This window comes from Theropithecus gelada, chromosome 3 (assembly GCF_003255815.1).
Source record: "Theropithecus gelada isolate Dixy chromosome 3, Tgel_1.0, whole genome shotgun sequence".
NCBI classification, from domain to species: domain Eukaryota; kingdom Metazoa; phylum Chordata; class Mammalia; order Primates; family Cercopithecidae; genus Theropithecus; species Theropithecus gelada.
The window spans coordinates 139,904,934-139,922,359 of NC_037670.1; the positions used below are offsets into that span (position 1 = coordinate 139,904,934).

The window sequence follows — 17,426 nt, forward strand, 5'->3', positions numbered from 1 at the left end:
AATTATGGCAAAATTTTACAAAATTGGTTACACATGCTTTCTCCATTGTTCTCACCTCTTACTACCATGCCCTCTTTAACTTGAAATACATTAATTTTGTGATATTTCTACAGTGACCTTCCTGGTAGTTTGAATAATACCCCCTCTCCAAATGCCCATGTTCTAATTCTGAGATTCTGTTAATATTTTACCTTAAATGGCAAGAGGGACTTTGCAAATATGATTAAATCTAAGATCTTAAGATGGGGAGGATGGTCTGGATTATGCAGGTGGGTCAAACGATGTAATCACATATGGCCTTAAAATAGAGAGGCAGAGGGAAAAGCCGCTACAGGAGAGTAGCAGGAGATATGACATAAGAAAGAGGTTGGGGCTGGGTGCTGTGGCTTACAGTAATCCCAGCACTTTGTGAGGCCAAGGGGGGAGTATTGCTTGAGCCCAGGTGTTCAAGCCAAGCTTGGGCAACACAATCAGACCTCATCTCTGCGGGAAAAAAAAAAAAAAAATTGCCAGGCAGGGTAGAGCATACCACTTTTCCCAGCTACCTGGGAGGCTGAGGTAGAAGGACTGCTTGAGCCCAGGAGGTTGAAGCTGCAGTGAGCCATGATCATGCCACTTCATTTCAGCCTGATCAACAGAGTGAGACCCTGTCTCCGGAAAAAAGAAAAAAGAGGTTGTAGTGATTTCAGGAAGGTCAGGAGCCAAAAATTGCAGCCAATGTTTTGAAGCTAGAAAAGGCAAATAAATGAAGAAATGACAGGTGTGCTAAAATCTCAGAATTTACCACTATGGAATTCACCCATGTATTTCAAAACCACTTATACCCCAAAAGCGATTAAAATTATATATATATATATACACACACACATTTTAAAGCTAGTAAAGGCAAAGAAACAGATTCTGCCCTAGAGACTTCAGAAGGAATCATCCCTGCCAACACCTTTACTTCAATCCAGTAAAGCTGATTCCAGACTTCTGGTCTCCAGAACTGTAAGAGAATAAATTTGTATTGTTTTAAGCTGCCAAATATGTGCTAATTTATTACAGCAGCAATAGGAAGATAATACAGTCCCATGCACTAAGTCAAATGGAGGACAATTCTTAGTCTTCCTCTTACTTTTCACTAGCAACCTCTTAGCTCTTTAAATACCACTGGACTTATTATTAGATCTTTGACTGATTCTTCTCAGACTCCTTTGCTTACTCCTCCCTTTCTACCAAAATAGGAAATGTTAGAGTTTCTTGAGACTCAGTCTACCTTTTTTTTCTTTTTCCAAGTCTTACATCTCCTCAGGAAAACATAGCACCACTGAGTGCCTTGGTAACCTATAGAGAACTTCAGTCTTTGGTCACAGCATTAAGAGCTCTTGGTTTCATGGTCCCATGGGCCCTCTTTAAAATAACCTAAAGACTCCATCTAAAACCACACCATTTTTCACTCTCTGAGCAATCATATTTAGTCTGAAATCTCCTGAAAACAATATCCCAAGCCCACCTGCTTGGTTACAAGTATATACACCTGCTTACTTTAGTTCCCCACTCAATTATCACACAGACATCTCAAATTTAAAGTATCTACAACTGAACACATTCCTTTCCTCCACTCTTGTTTTATTTCTAGCATTAACAATCTCAGTAAAAGGTACCACCAGGTTTTCTAACCAAAAACTTGGGATTTATTATATACGTCCCCTTTCCTCCCCTACCATATACAATCAATTACCAAGTCTGATCAAGTCTACCACCTAAATGCCTATTATGGCCAATATCAATGAAACTAATCTAGTTCAAATCACAATCTCAGATATGACTAAATGAATGCAGTGTTCTTATGACATACCCGCCCCCAACAGTGCACAATGTAGCAACACTAACTCAATTATGTTAAATCCCCCCATATACATAGCCATTCCCCCACATAATAGGCACAGTGATATTTAAACACACACAGTCACACACACAAATCCTATATTACTACGGACTTGCTTAACACTCTTTGCTCTTCGGATATAATGTGATTCAGGAAATCTTCCCTTCAGACTTTGGTCCCTGCCTCGTTCTTTACTTTCATTTCTCACTATTCTATGTGCTTCTCTTAAATCACCTTCATGGTCCCCTTCTTTTAGATCATTGTACTTTCCATTTTCTTTTTTCACAATTCAGGATCATGGAACTCTGAAAGTCTCTTTTGTGTAGAATTCTTTCCCCACCATCCCCTTGTTTTGCCCATCTTATTACCTAACTAGTTCCTATTCATGCTTTGTTCTCCTCTAAAATGTCAGGGACGCATTCTCTGATACCCTCTCCAAAACTAGGTTAGAGCTTCCTGTTATGTGCTTCCATATTAAACTGTACTTTGACTTCAAAATGCATATTGTATTTAAATATACTTTAAAAACATTGTCTTCTCCCAGTAGATATTTTTTCCTTTTTAAGCAGCATTATAAAAGTATAAATGAGGCACAATAAATTGCACATATTAAAAGTATAAAATTTCTTAAGTTTTCACATATATGGATACAGCCGTGAAACCACCATTACAATAAAGATAGTGAACACATTCATAACCCCAAAGTTTCCTCTTGCCCCTTTGTTCTAACAAAGTCATGCCATATTTGTCTTGTTCCTAATGTTTCTGGCACACAGTGGCACTCAAAATATATTTGATAAATGAATTAAACAGCCAAGTTTTTCAACAAAGGATTACATAAGCACCAAAAGCAATGTGTCTTTGTTTTTGCAACTTTTGTAAAATAATGCAAACCTATGCATTACTGAAGATTATGCTTTATGAGAACAATAAATTTTATTTTAATAAATTCAAGTAGAAAAATCAGAGATTAAACAGATTCATAAAATATGATTCTGAACACATATATTTATGTAGATTTATTTATATGTAGCTAGAAAAGATAATGGACATTGACACAAAAACTAGCAATGGAGAAATTGCAGGTGATTTTAATTTTCTTCTTTGTGCCTCTCTGAAACTTTTAAAGACCACGTGTCATAATATGTTGAATGGGACCTTTCCTGCATTTTAAAATTTTGGCTAAAGACCCATGCTGTGGACAACAAGTAGTAAGTATTTCCACATTCTAATCAAAACAGCCAAAAAACTGTCAGACTCCCCTCTCTCGAGTTTGGTAAGAGGTAGCCAAATCGGTCTTTCTACTGTCATATTTAACATTCTATGCAACGTACAAAAGCTAACATCCTAATTTTGTTGAAGGGGAAAGTTGGCAGAAAGTGAGCCATTCTAGTTTATTTTCCACCCCATCCCATATCTGAAGGAAAAGGAAAGGCTGCCATTCCTTTAAATCATTATTATACTCTAAAAAGAACTACTTTTAGAGATTAAGGATGGCATAAGAACTGGTGTTGCTAACCCTGGCTGGATGCTTGCTGAGCTGCATTCGTGCACAAGCCCATACATGCTGCCACCTGAGTAGAGAATGGTAAGAAAAGTCTTAGGAGCTTCAGCTTGTATCCTTTGGAATTTTAGAGTTTCTGTCTTACAGTTTTTTTTCAAGGCAGAAGTTTGACCACAGAGAGGGCAGCAAGAGTCAGCCCACCTTCAGTAAAGACACACTAGTTTCCTATGTGGGAAGTGGATACTACAAAAAGTGGCAAGCTCAAGCATCTCCATCTGTCCTTCTTGGACTAAAAGGGCTCTCTGCCGTGGCAGGGGAACACTAGCCGTAAGAGCAGTAAGTGGTAGATGAACCAATGTGGGCAAGAGCTGAGTTGCTAACTAGAGGGTGGTGCAATACAGTTGTTCAATGGCGACCCAAAGGATCCCACCTGTGCTCCACGGACAATTCAGCATTTAGCATGCGAACCCCTCACAAGGTATTGAGGACGAAAAGAGAACAAAATGAGCATGGATTACACCTGTTTTTTTCTTTTTACACAACTCTGCACATGACCCCTTCTCCTGCCTTGACCTTGGAAGACTCAGAAGATGATAAATTGAGGATGACTAGGTGGAGATACGGAACACAGTGAGGTAGGCAGTACAATCCCTTGGTATGGATGGGGCTTAAGGCCCACAGGCCTGGCAGTTCTCAGGTGTCTTTCGATCCCACACGGTTCACTGTTGAACTCCTCAGGTGGACGGGAGGCAGGACTAGATTGCAGCTCCAAACAGAGCAGCTTGCGAAAGTTCGCATAGTGAATTGTAGCTCCAGACTGACTGCAAGAACAAACCAGCAATCTCGAGAGGACCCACAGACCCTCTGAAGGAAGCGGACTGCTCCTGTAGGACCCAGGAGACACTCCAAATACTGTGAGTGCCCCAACTGTAGAAGTGGGAAAGGGATATCCTCCTCTCCCAAACACACACCTCCACTGGAGAAGTTGAAAGTCTGTTTGCGGGAGAAGTTTCTGACTTTATCTGGAGCTGAGTCAATTTAGAGAGCCAAGAGAAATACAGGGGTAGAGAAAGTAGCAGAAAGGCCCTGGGAGCTCACTGCACCCCCGAGTAGGCCATTCCTGCTTGGATCCATTGGGAGGGTGACCAGAGGAACAGGGGGTAAAACTCCACAGGGAGACGGAAATCTCCAACTGACCTTTGTAACAATTTGAAGAGGGTGAGAAGCCTCCTGGCCAGAAATCCAGGAAGGGTGCAAATCTGGTGTGCAGACTCCACAGGTGGGGGAATAACTAAGCTCTTTTCTTTCACAGCTGGGAGGCAGGTAAGCTCAGGGTAAATTTTCAAGCCCAACATACCTTCCAACTGGAAATAGACTGGGGGTTGTTGGGGGGTGCATGATGGGAGCGAGACTGGCCCTTCGGTTTGCGTGGGAACTGCATGAGGCCCATGACTGCTTGCTTTCCCCCACTTCCCTGACAATCTGCATGACTCAGCAGAGGCAGCCATAATCCTCCTAGGTACACAACTCCAGTGACCTGGAAATCTCACCCCCATCCTCCACAGCAGCAGCAGCAAGACTCACCTAAGGACAGTCTGAGCTCAAACATGCCTAGCCCTGCCCCCACCTGATGGTCCTTCTCTACCCACCCTGGTAGCTGAAGACAAAGGACATGTAATCTTGGGAGCTCTAGGGTCTAACCCACCTCCAGTCCCTCTCCACACTACTACAGCTGATGCTTTCTGGAAAGCATCACCTCCTGGCAGGAGTCCAACCAGCACTAAAATAGACCATTAAACCACCAAAACTGAGGACTCCCATGGAGTACATTGCACTCCCCCAGTCATTTTCACTGGAACAGGCACTGGTATCCACAGCTGAGAGACTCATAGATGGTTCATATCACAGGATTCTGTGCAGATATCCCCCAGTACCAACCAAGAGTTGGGCAGACTCGCTGGGTGGCTAGACTCAGAAGAGAGACAACAATCACTGCAGTTCGGCTCACAGGAAGCCACATCCAAAGGAAAAGGGGGAGAGCACTACATAAAGGAAACACCCCATGGGACAAAAGAATCTGAACAACAGCCTTCAGCTCTAAACCCTCCCTCTGATGGAGCCTACCCAAATCAGAAGAAACCAGAAAACCAACCCTGGTAATATGACAAAACAAGGCTCTTCGACGCCCCCCAAAAATTACACTAGTTCTCCAGCAGTGGATCCAAAGCAAGAATAAATCCCTGATATACCTAAAAAACAATTCAGGAGGTTAGTTATTAAGTTAATCAGGAAGGGACCAGAGAAATGTGAAGCCCATTGCAAGGAAATTCAAAAAATGATACAAGAAGTGAAGGGAGAAATATTCAAGGAAATAGATAGCTTAAAACAAAAATAAAAAATTCAGGAGACTTTGGACACACTTTTAGAAAGTCTCAGCAATAGAACTGAACAAGTAGAAGAAAGAAATTCAGAGTTTGAAGACGAGGTCTTCTAATTAACTGAAACCAATAAATACAAAGAAAAAAGAATAAAAAAATATGAACAAAGTCTCCAAGAAGTCTGGGATTATGCTAAATGACCAAACTTAAGAATAATTGATGTTCCTGAGGAAGAAGAGAAATCTAAAAGCTTAGAAAACATATTCAGGGGAATAATCAAGAAAAACTTCCCTGGCCTTGCTAGAGACCTATATATCCAAATACAAGAAGTACAAAGAACACCTGGAAAATGCATCGCACAAAGATCTTTGCCTAGGCATATTGCCATCAGGTTACCCAAAGTTAAGACAAAGGAAAGAATTTGAAGAGCTTTGAGACAGAAGCACCAAGCAATGTATAAAGGAAAACCTATCAGATTAATAGATTTCTTATCAGAAACCCTACAAGCTAGAAGGGATTGGGGCTTTATCTCCTGCCTCCTCAAACAAAACCATTATCAGCCAAGAATTTTGTATCCAGTGAAACTAAGCATCATATATGGAGGAAAGATACAGTTGTTTTCAGATAAATGCTGAGAAAATTTGCCATTATCAAGCCACCAGTACAAGAACTGCTAAAAGGAGCTCTAAATCTCGAAACAAATCCTGGAAACACATCAAAACAGAACCTCTTTAATGCATAAATCACAAAGGACCTATAAAACAAAAATACATATTAAAAAGCAAAAACAAAACAAAACAAAAAACAAAAGTACACAGACAACAAAAAGCATGATGAATGCAACCTCGCATTTCAATATTAACATTAAATGTGAATGGCCTAAATGCTACACTTAAAAGATAAGGAACCACGGAGTGGATAAGCACTCACCAACCAAGTATCTGCTGCCTTCAGAAGGCCTACTTAACACATAAGGACTCAATAAACTTAAAGTAAAAGGGTGGAAAAAGGCATTCCATGCAAACAGACACCAAAAGTGAGCAGGCGTAGCTATTTTTAAATCAGACAAAACAAATTTTAAAGCAACAGCAGTTAAAAGAGACAAAGAGGGACATTATATAATGGTAATAGGCCTTGTCCAACAGGAAATTATCACAATCCTAAACATATACATGCCTAACAACAGAGCTCCAAAATTTATAAAAACAATTACTAATAAACCTAAAAAATGAGATAGACACGATAATAGTGGGGGGACTTCAATACTCCACTGACAGCACTAGACAGGTCCTCAAGACAGAAAGTCAACAAAGTAACCATGGATTTAAACTATACCTTGGAACAAATGGACTTAACAGATATATACAGAAAATTTCATCCACCAACTGCAGAATACACATTCTATTCAACAGTGCATGGAACTTTCTCCAAGATAGACCATATAATAGGCCATAAAATGAGCCTCAATAAACTTAAGAAAATTGATATTATATCAAGCACTCTCTCAGACCACAGTGCTCCTGAATGAGCATTGAGTCAAAAACAAAATCAAGACAGAAATTAAAACATTCTTCAAACTGAATGTCAATAATGACACAACATATAAAAACCTCTGGGATATAGCAAAGGCAGTGCTAAGAGGAAAGTTCATAGCCTTAAGTGTCTACGTCCAAAAAACTGAAAGAGCACAAACTGATATTCTAAGGTCACAACTCAAGGAACTAGAGAAATAAGAACAAACCAAACCCAAACCCAGCAGAAGAAAAGAAATAACCAAGATCAGAGCAGAACTAAATGAAATTTAAAACAAAACAAAAAAAGATAAATAAAACAAAAAACTGTGTTTTTGAAAAGAGAAATAAAATTGCTAGACTTTGGTAAGATTAACCAAGAAGAAAGAAAGTCCAAAATGCAAATGACCTCACTAAGAAACAAAACAGAAGATATTACAACCGACAGCACTAAAATACAAAAGATCATTCAAGACTACTATGAACACCTTTATGCACATAAACTAGAAAACCTACAAGAGATGGATGAATTCCTGGAAAATACAACCCTCCTAACTTAAATCAATGAGAATTTGATACCCTGAACAGACCAATAACAGGCAGCAAGATTGAAATGGTAATTAACAAAATTACCAACAAAAAAGTCCAAGACCAGACGATTCACAGAAGAATGCTACCAGACATTCAAAGAAGAATTAGTACCAATGCTCTTGACATTATTTCACAAGAGAGAAAGAAGGAACCCTCTCTAATTCATTTTATGAACCTAGCATCACCCTGTTATCAAAACCAGGCAAGGACATAGCCATAAAGAAAACTACAGACTGATATCCTTGATGAACATTGATACTAAAATTCTTAACAAAATACTAGCTAACCAAACCTAACAACATATGAAAAAGATAATCCACCATGATCAAGTGTGTTTCATAGCAGGGATGCACAGATGGTTTAACACACGCTAGTAAATAAATGTGATACATCACATAAACAGAATTGAAAACAAAAATCACATGATCATCTCAGTAAATGCAGAAAAAGTGTTCGACAAAATCCAGTATCCCTTTATGATTAAAACTCTCAGTAAAATTGCCACAAGGGACATACCTTTATTTAATAAAAGCCATCTATGACAAATCCTCAGTCAACATAATACTGAATGTGGAAAAGTTGAAAGCGTTCCCTCTGAGAACTGGAAAAAGACAAGGATGCTCACTCTCGCCACTCCTCTTCAGCATAGTAATGGAGGTCCTAGCCAGAGCAATCAAACAAGAGAAAGAAATAAAGGGCATCCAAATTGGTAAAGAGTAAGTCAAACTGTCACTGTTTGCTGATGATATGATTGTTTATCCTGAAAACCCTCAGGATTCCTCCAGAAAACTCCTAGAACTGATAAAAGAATTCAGCAAAATTTCCGATACAAGATTAATGTACACAAATCAGTAGCTCTTTTATACACAAATAGCAACCAAGCAGAGAATCAAATCAAGAACTCAACCCCTTTTACAATAGCTGCAAAAATAAATAAATAAATAAATAAAATACTTAGGAATATACTTAACCAAGGAGTCAAAAGACCTCTACAAGGAAAACTATAAAACACTGCTGAAAAAAATCATGAACGACACAAATGGAAACACATCCAATGCTCATGGATGGGTAGAATCAATATTGTGAAAATGACCATACTGCCAAAACCAATCTAAAAATTCAACACAATCCCCATAAAAATACCAGCATTCTTCACAGAGTTAGAAAAAAGAATTCTAAAATTCATATGGAACCAAAAAAGAGCCTGCATAGCCAAAGCAAGACTAAGCAAAAAGAACACATCTGAAGGCATCACACTACCTGATTTCAAACTATGCTATAAGGCCATAGTCACCAAAACAGCGTGGTACTGGTATAAAAATAGGCATATAGATCAATGGAACAGAATAGAGAACCCACAAATAAACTCAAATACTAACAGCCAACTGATCTTGGAAAAAGCAAACAAAAACATAAAGTGGGAAAAGGACACTCTTTTCAACAAATCGTTCTGGGATAAGTGGCTAGCCACATGTAGGAGAATGAAACTAGATCCTCATCTCTCACCTTATACAAAATCAACTCGACAGATTAAAGACTTAAACCTAAGACCTGCAACAATGAAAATTCTAGAAGGTAACAGTGGAAAAGCCCTCCTAGACTTTGGCTTAGGCAAGGATTTTATGACAAAGAACCCAAAGCAAATGCAATAAAAACAAAGATAAATAGCTGGGACCTAATTAAACTAAAGACCTTTTTCATGGCAAAAGGAACAGTTATCAGAGTAAACAGACAACCCACAGAGTGGGAGAAAATCTTCACACTATAGATCTGACAAAGGACTCATCCAGAATCTACAACGAACACAAACAAATCAGTAAGAAAAAAACGAACAACACCATCAAAAAGTGGGCTAAGGACATGAATAGACAATTCTCAAAAGAAGATATACAAATGGCCAACAAACATATGAAATAATGTTCAACATAACTAATGATCAGGGAAATGCAAATCAAAACCACAATGTGATGCCACCTTACTCCTGCAAGAATGGCCATAATCAAAAAAAAAAAAAAAAAACAAAAAACAGTAGATATTGGTATGGATGTGGTGAACAGACAACACCTCTACACTGCTGGTGGGAATGTAAACTAGCACAGCTGCTATGGAAAACAGTCTGGAGATTCCTTAAAGAACCATTTGATCCAGCAATCCCACTACTGGTTATCTACCCAGAGGGAAGGAAGTTGTTATTTGAAAAAGATACTTGCACATGCATGTTTATAGTGGCACAATTCACAATAGCAAAATCGTGGAACCAACCCAAATGCCCATCAATCAACAAGTGGGTAAACAAACTGTGCTTGTGTGTGTATATATATACACACACATATATAATGTGTATATATAATGTATATAATGTATATATGTGTATATATAAACTGTGGTTATTTTTATATATTCTATATATAGAGAGAGAGAAACTGTGACTCTCTCTCTCTCTCTATATATATATATACACACACACACACATAAAATGGAATACTATGCAGCCATGAAAAGGAAATGAATTAACAGCATTTGCAGTGATCTGGATGAGATCAGAGACTATTATTTCAAGTGAAGTAACTCAGGAATGGAAAACCAAACATCATATGTTCTCACTGATATGTGGGAGCTAAACTATGAGGATGCAAAGGCATAAGAATGATACAATGGACTTTGGGGACTTAGGGGAGGAAGAGTGGGAGGGGGTGAGAGATAAAAGACTAAAAATGTGGTGCAGTGTATACTGCTCAGGTGATGGGTGCACTAAAATCTCACAAATCACCACTAAAGAACTTACTCATATAACCAAATACCACCTGTACCCCGATAACTTATGGGAAAAAACGTTTGCACTCTTGTTTCCACATATTTTTTAGTCTCCCCAAATTTCTTGCTGTCACTGATGTCTAATTTTCTTCCATTTTTATTGGATAATTTAATTTGTATTATAAAATTTTTTCATTTATTGAAAACAACAACAACAAAGAACACAGTGAGGTAACAGACCATACTTCCCTTCTTTGTGCTCCAGCCAATGAGTTAGACTTGATTCTAGAGAATGGGAGAAAACTTAAACTGGGTGCAATATAGAATTGTTTACATTTGTTTGGACTAAACCTATTTAAAGGTCACATTGACCTAGTTGGCTTAGTTGCCGAGGTAAGACTGTTCTTACAATGACCAGAAAGTGATGTGTCTGTTGACAGTGTGACCCTTTAGTTGCAGACAGGGACTTTAACAACGTGGTCCAAGACACTTAGTGTAGATTATTACATGCATTTCTTGTTTACATTGCCACTAAGTTTAGCCATTCTGCTATCCAATTATACATGGTTAAACTTGTGTTATTTTTAACTCATAAAGAAAAGAAGAAATTCTCAGAAGCCTCATTACAAAGCAATTCTCAGGGATGATGGTATAAAATTAAGGAATGGGTAAAAGTGTTATGTGATATCAATATACTTTCATAGAACATCAATACTAGTTACCTTCTCCTTCTAGATGTGGGCATCTGAGCATTGACCATAGTGAATGGGGATGACAGAGCTTTCTGAAGTTTTCTAGACAGCATAGGCTTCTAAGAATACGTATGAATCAAGAGCGGGGAGAGTACCTCAAAATATGACTAAGTTAAGAGGATAGGATCCAAAACAAAATGTGTTTGATTTCTATAATGAAAATAAGCAACATATATGCATATTTTAAGCACAATGTTTTATGATGCTCTTTTCTACAGTTATGCAAATTCAGTGGAATACAAATATTTGATCACAAAACAAATTCTGCTGTTACGATTTTCTTAGGATAGAATCTAGAATTGGAAATAATAGGTAAACTGTTATAAATAATGCTAAGCATCTTAATATATATTGCTAGATTATTTTCTAAAGCTTAAAAGGAATTATAACCTCTTAGCATGTATTGAGTATTAACATCCTTTTCAAAATTGCTAACTTACTAAACAAGAGTATCTTATTAAACTTTGCACTTATTTATTCTACAAACCTTGAATGGTTCATTGTCCTCATTACCATTTGTATTTATTGATACATTATTGTGATGTATCTATTTACATACGTTGCCCTTTTATGCTGTCAGGTTTTAGTGTCATTTTTTTCTGCTACTGATAAATTTAAAGGTACTTAAGATTTCTTTTAAATGTGGTTAGTATAGTTGTATCAAAAGATGTTTCATTATTTTTTTAGCAGTAGTCACATAAGTTCAATTAATAAAGAAGCTTCATCCATTCATATATTTATTCAATAAACTTAACCATTTGTCAACTCTAGTGCTAAGTAAAACAAGAAGCCAGTCCCCAAGATGCTTATCAGAGAGAAGAGTTTGGCAAGTATCATAAAAGCAACCAAGGTTACATGTAGTAGTTTATATTAGTCTGCATGGGCTGCCATAACAAATCCCTCAGACTGAATGGTTTATGTAACAAAAAACTGAAATTTATATTCTCACAGTTCTGGAGACTGGAAAACCAAATTCAAGGTTGCAGCAGGGTTCGTATCTAGTGAAAGCTCTTCCTTTGTGTGGCAGATGGCCACCTCCTCACTAAGTACTCATGAGGGCTTTCCTATGGTTATGCATAAACAGGGAGAAAAAGAGAGAGAGAACTCGGATGTCTCTTACAAGGATAATACTCCTATCAGATTAGGGCCCCACCCTTATGAAATCATTTACTTTTTTCCTCTGAATACAGCTGCCTGTGGAATTAGGGGTTTCAACACAGAAATTTGGGGTAGAAGGGAAACACAGACATTCAGTCCATAACATACTTTGAGTTATTCTATCTTGGAGATGGTAAGAAAAATAGGAAATATACTCATTTATTCATTCAGTGAACATTTATTGAGTGCCTAGTTCACACCAGACTCTATGCTTAATGTTAGTAATAGTAGCTATTTTCCTGGAGGAGATAATAATCAAATGAAGGAAAAGAAGACACAAATCACAATGTAATTTGAATGCTATAATATAACCACCACAAAGACTCTGAGAACACAAAAGAGGGAAAGATAAATATGTCTGTGGGACTTGGGAAAGACAACACAGAAAAGCAAAACATTTATTTGGGTCTTAAATGTTGGGTAGGATTGTGTAATGCAGAGATAAAAAACAATTGTATAATCATGACGAGAAATGGTTGCTCAGGCAATGTTTTGTGTTTGAGTCCTCACTTTTGAGTTGCATATTTTTCTAAGACTACTTTCTGAGTGGTGCATTTGGAGTTTTGGACATATGTCTCACTCTGCCCTCACCTTCCTCTCACTAAAATTCTGAGAGTAAAAGAATGGAAAGTAAGGGAAATCTGACTATTGTTCTTGTCTTTCAAAGTTGGTGTCATCTGTAGTGCCCTCAAGAAAAACATTTCATTCTAACATCATTTGGATATTGGTTTCAAGAAAATGCACCTTACACAGTGGTTAGGTTCTAAGTCAACATAGATGTAAAGTGTGCTTACAATGGAACCACACAAATCCTAACCAGTCATATAACTTTGTCTATGTCAAGAAACAATGTTTATCCTCCACTTGAATAACTCTTTCCAAAAAAGGTGAATATCTAGATTTAGCTAGCCTAATAAGATTACTTTCGGTCCATTCCAAGATGGCTGAATAAGAACAGATCTGGCCTGCAGTTCCCAGCATGATTGACACAGAAGATGGGTGATTTCTGCATTTTCAACTGAGGTCCTGGCTTATCTCATTGAGACTGGTTGGACAGTGGGTGCAGCTTACAGAGGACAAGCCAAAGCAGGCAGGGCATCGCCTTACCTGGGAAGTGCAAGGGGTCAGGGGATTTCCATTTCCTAGCCAAGGGAAGTCGTGACAGAGTGTACCTGGAAAAACAGGACACATCACCCAAATACCGTACTTTTCCCATGGTCTTAGCAACCAACAGATCAGGAGATTCTCCCCCGTGCCTGGTTTGGCAGGTCCCATGCCCATGGAGCCTTGCTCACTGCTAGCACAGCAATCTAAGATTGACCTGTGAGGCTGCAGCCTGGCGGGGAGAGGGGTGTCCACCATTGCTAAAGCTTGAGTAGGTAAACAAAGCAGCTGGGAAGCTCAAACTTGGCAGAGTCCGCCGCAGCTCAACAAGGCCTACTGCCTCTATAGACTCCACCTCTGTGGGCAGGGCATAGATGAACAAAAGGCAGCAGAAACTTCTGCAGACTTAAATGTCCCTGTCTGATAGCTGTGAAGAGAGCAGTGGTTCTCCCAGCATGACATTTGAGTTCTGAGAATGGACAGACTGCCTCCTAAGGTGGGTCCCTGACCTCCGTGTAACCTAACTGGGAGACATCTCCCAGTAGGGGCTGGCTGACAATTCATACAGTCAGGTGGCTCTCTGGGACGAAGCTTCCAGAGGGAGGATCAGGCAGCAATATTTGCTGTTTGGCAATATTTGCTGTTCTGCAGCTTCTGCTGGTGATACCCAGGTAAGCAGAGACTGGAGTGAACCTCCAGCAAACTCCAACAGACCAGCAGCTGAGGGAACCGACTGTTAGAAGGAAAACTAACAAACAGAAAAGAATAGCATCAACATAACAAAAAGGACATCCACGCCAAAACCCCATCTCTAGGTCATCAACATCAAAGACCAAAGGTAGATAAAACCACAAAGATGGGGAGAAACCAGAGTAGAAAAGCTGAAAATTCTAAAAACCAGAGTGTCTCTTCTCCTCCAAAGGATCACAGCTCAGCAACTCGCCAGCAACAGAATAAAGCTGGATAGAGAATGACTTTGACGAGTTGACAGAAATAGGCTTAAGAAGGTCAGTAATAACAAACTTCTCTGAGCTAAAGGAGCATGTTCTAACCCATCGTAAGGAAGCTAAAAACCTTGAAAAAAGGTTAGATGAATGGCTAACTAAAATAAATAGTGTAGAGAAGAACTTAAATGACCTGATGGAGCTGAAAACAATAGCATGAGAACTTCGTGATGCCTGCACAAGCTTCAATAGCCGATTCAATCAAGTGGACGAAAGGATATCAGTGATTGAAGATCAAATTAATGAAATAATGACAGAAGACATGATTAGAGAAAAAAGAGTAAAAAGAAATGAACAAAGCCTCCAAGAAATATGGGACTATGTGAAAAAAAACAAATCTATGTATGATTGATAAATCTGAAAGTGATGGGGAGAGAATGGAATCAAGTTGGAAAAGACTCCTCAGGATATTATCCAAGAGAATTTCCCCAACCTAGCAAGATAGGCCAACATTCACATTCAGGAAATACAGAGAACACCACAAAGATACTCCTCGAGAAGAGCAACCCCAAGACGCATAATAATCAGATGCACCAAGGTTGAAATGAAGGGAAAAACGTTAAGGGCAGCCAGAGAGAAAGGTCAGATTACCTACAAGGGGAACCCCATCAGACTAACAGCAGATCTCTCAACAGAAACCCTACAAGCCAGAAGAGAGTGGGGGCCAATATTCACCATTCTTAAAGGAAAGAATTTTCAACCCAGAATTTCATATCCAGCCAAACCAAGCTTCATAAGTGAAGGAGAAATAAAATCCTTTACAGACAAGCAAATACTAAGAGATTTTGTCACCACCAGGCCTGCCTTACAAGAGCTCCTGAAGGAAGCACTAAACATGGAAAGGAACAACTGATACCAGCCACTGCAAAAACATGCCATATTGTAAAGACCATTGATGATAGGAAGAAACTGCATCAATTAATGAGCAAAAATTACTAGCTAACATCATAATGATGGGATCAAATTCACACATAACAATATTAACCTTAAATGTAAACAGGCTAAATGCCCAATTAAAAGACAGGCTGGCAAATTGGATAAAGAGTCAAGACCCGTCAGTGTGCTATATTCAGGAGACGCATCTCATGTGCAGAGACACACATAGTCTGAAAATAAAGAGATGGAGGAGGATCTACAAGCAAATGGAAAGCAAAAAAAAAAAAAAAAAAAAAAAAAAAGCAGGGGTTGCAATCCTAGTCTCTGAAAAAACAGACTTTAAACCAACTAAGATCAAAAGAGACAAAGAAGGCCATTACATAATGGTAAAGGGATCAATTCAATAAGAAGAGCTAACTATCCTAAATATATATGCACCCAATACAGGAGCACCCAGATTCATAAAGCAAGTCCTTAGAGACTTACAAAGAGACTTAGACTCACACAATAATAATGGGAGACTTTAACACCCTACTGTCAACAATAGACAGATTAATGAGACGGAAAATTAACAAGGATATCCAGGAATTGAACTCAGCTCTGCACTGTGTGGACCTAATATACATCTACAGAACTCTCCACCCCAAATCAACAGAATGTACATTCTTCTCAGCACCACATCACATTTATCCTAAAATTGAACACATAATTGGAAGTAAAGCACTCCTCAGCAAATGTAAAAGAACAGAAATCACAAGAAACTGTCTCTCAGACCACAGTGCAATCAAATTAAAACTCAGGATTCAGAAACTCACTCAAAACCGCACAACTACATGGAAACTGAACAACCTGCTCCTAAATGACTGCTGGGTAAATAGAGAAATGAAGGCAGAAATAAAGATGTTCTTTGAAACCAATGAGAACAAAGACACAATGTACAGAATCTCTGGGACACATTTAAGGCAGTGCATAGAGGGAAATTTATAGCACTAAATGCTCACAGGAGAAAGCAGGAAAGATCTAAAATCGACACCCTAACATCACAATTAAAAGAACTAGAGAAGCAAGAGCAAACAAATTCTAAAGCCAGCAGAAGGCAAGGAATAACTAAGATCAGAGCAGAACTGAGGGAGATGGAGACACAAAAAACCCTTCAAAAAAATCAATGAATCCAGGTGTTTTGAAAAGATCAACAAAATTGTTAGATCGCTAGCAATACTAATAAAGAAGAAAAGAAAGAAGAATCAAATAGACACAATAAAAAATGATAAAGGGGTTATCACCACTGATCCCACAGAAATACAAACTACCATCAGAGAATACTACCAAAACCTCCATGCATATAAACTACAAAACCTATACGAAACGGATAAATTCCTCGACACATACACCCTCCCAAGACTAAACCAGGGAGAAGTTGAATCTATGAATACACCAATAACAGGCTCTGAAATTGGGGCAATAATTAATAGCCTACCAACTAAAAAAGGTCCAGGACCAGAGGGATTCACAGCCGAATTCTACCAGAGGTACAAAGAGGAGCTGGTACCATTCCTTCTGAAACTATTCCAATCAATAGAAAAAGAGTGAATCCTCCCTAACTCATCTTATGAGGCCAGCATCCTCCTGATACCAAAGTCTGGCTGAGACACAAAAGAAAAAGAGAATTTTAGACCAATATCCCTGATAAATATTGATGCGAAAATTCTCAATAAAATACTGGCAAACTGAATCCAGCAGGACATCCAAAAGCTTATCGACCACAATCAAGTCAGCTTCATCCGTGGGATGCAAGCCTAGTTCAACATATGCAAATCAATAAATATAATCCATCACATGAACGGAACCAGCTAAAACAACCACATGATTGTCTCAATAGATGCAGAAAAGACCTTTGACAACATTCAACAGCACTTCATGCTAA

General features: G+C 38.6%; 1 non-coding gene across 1 annotated transcript; it reads right to left on the reverse strand.

Moving 5' to 3' along the window:
• Positions 1-1,278: 1,278 nt before the first annotated feature.
• On the reverse strand, positions 1,279-1,406 carry LOC112621944. Its single transcript, XR_003118865.1, has one exon. It is a non-coding gene; the product is annotated as a small nucleolar RNA SNORA25 (small nucleolar RNA).
• Positions 1,407-17,426: the final 16,020 nt, after the last annotated feature.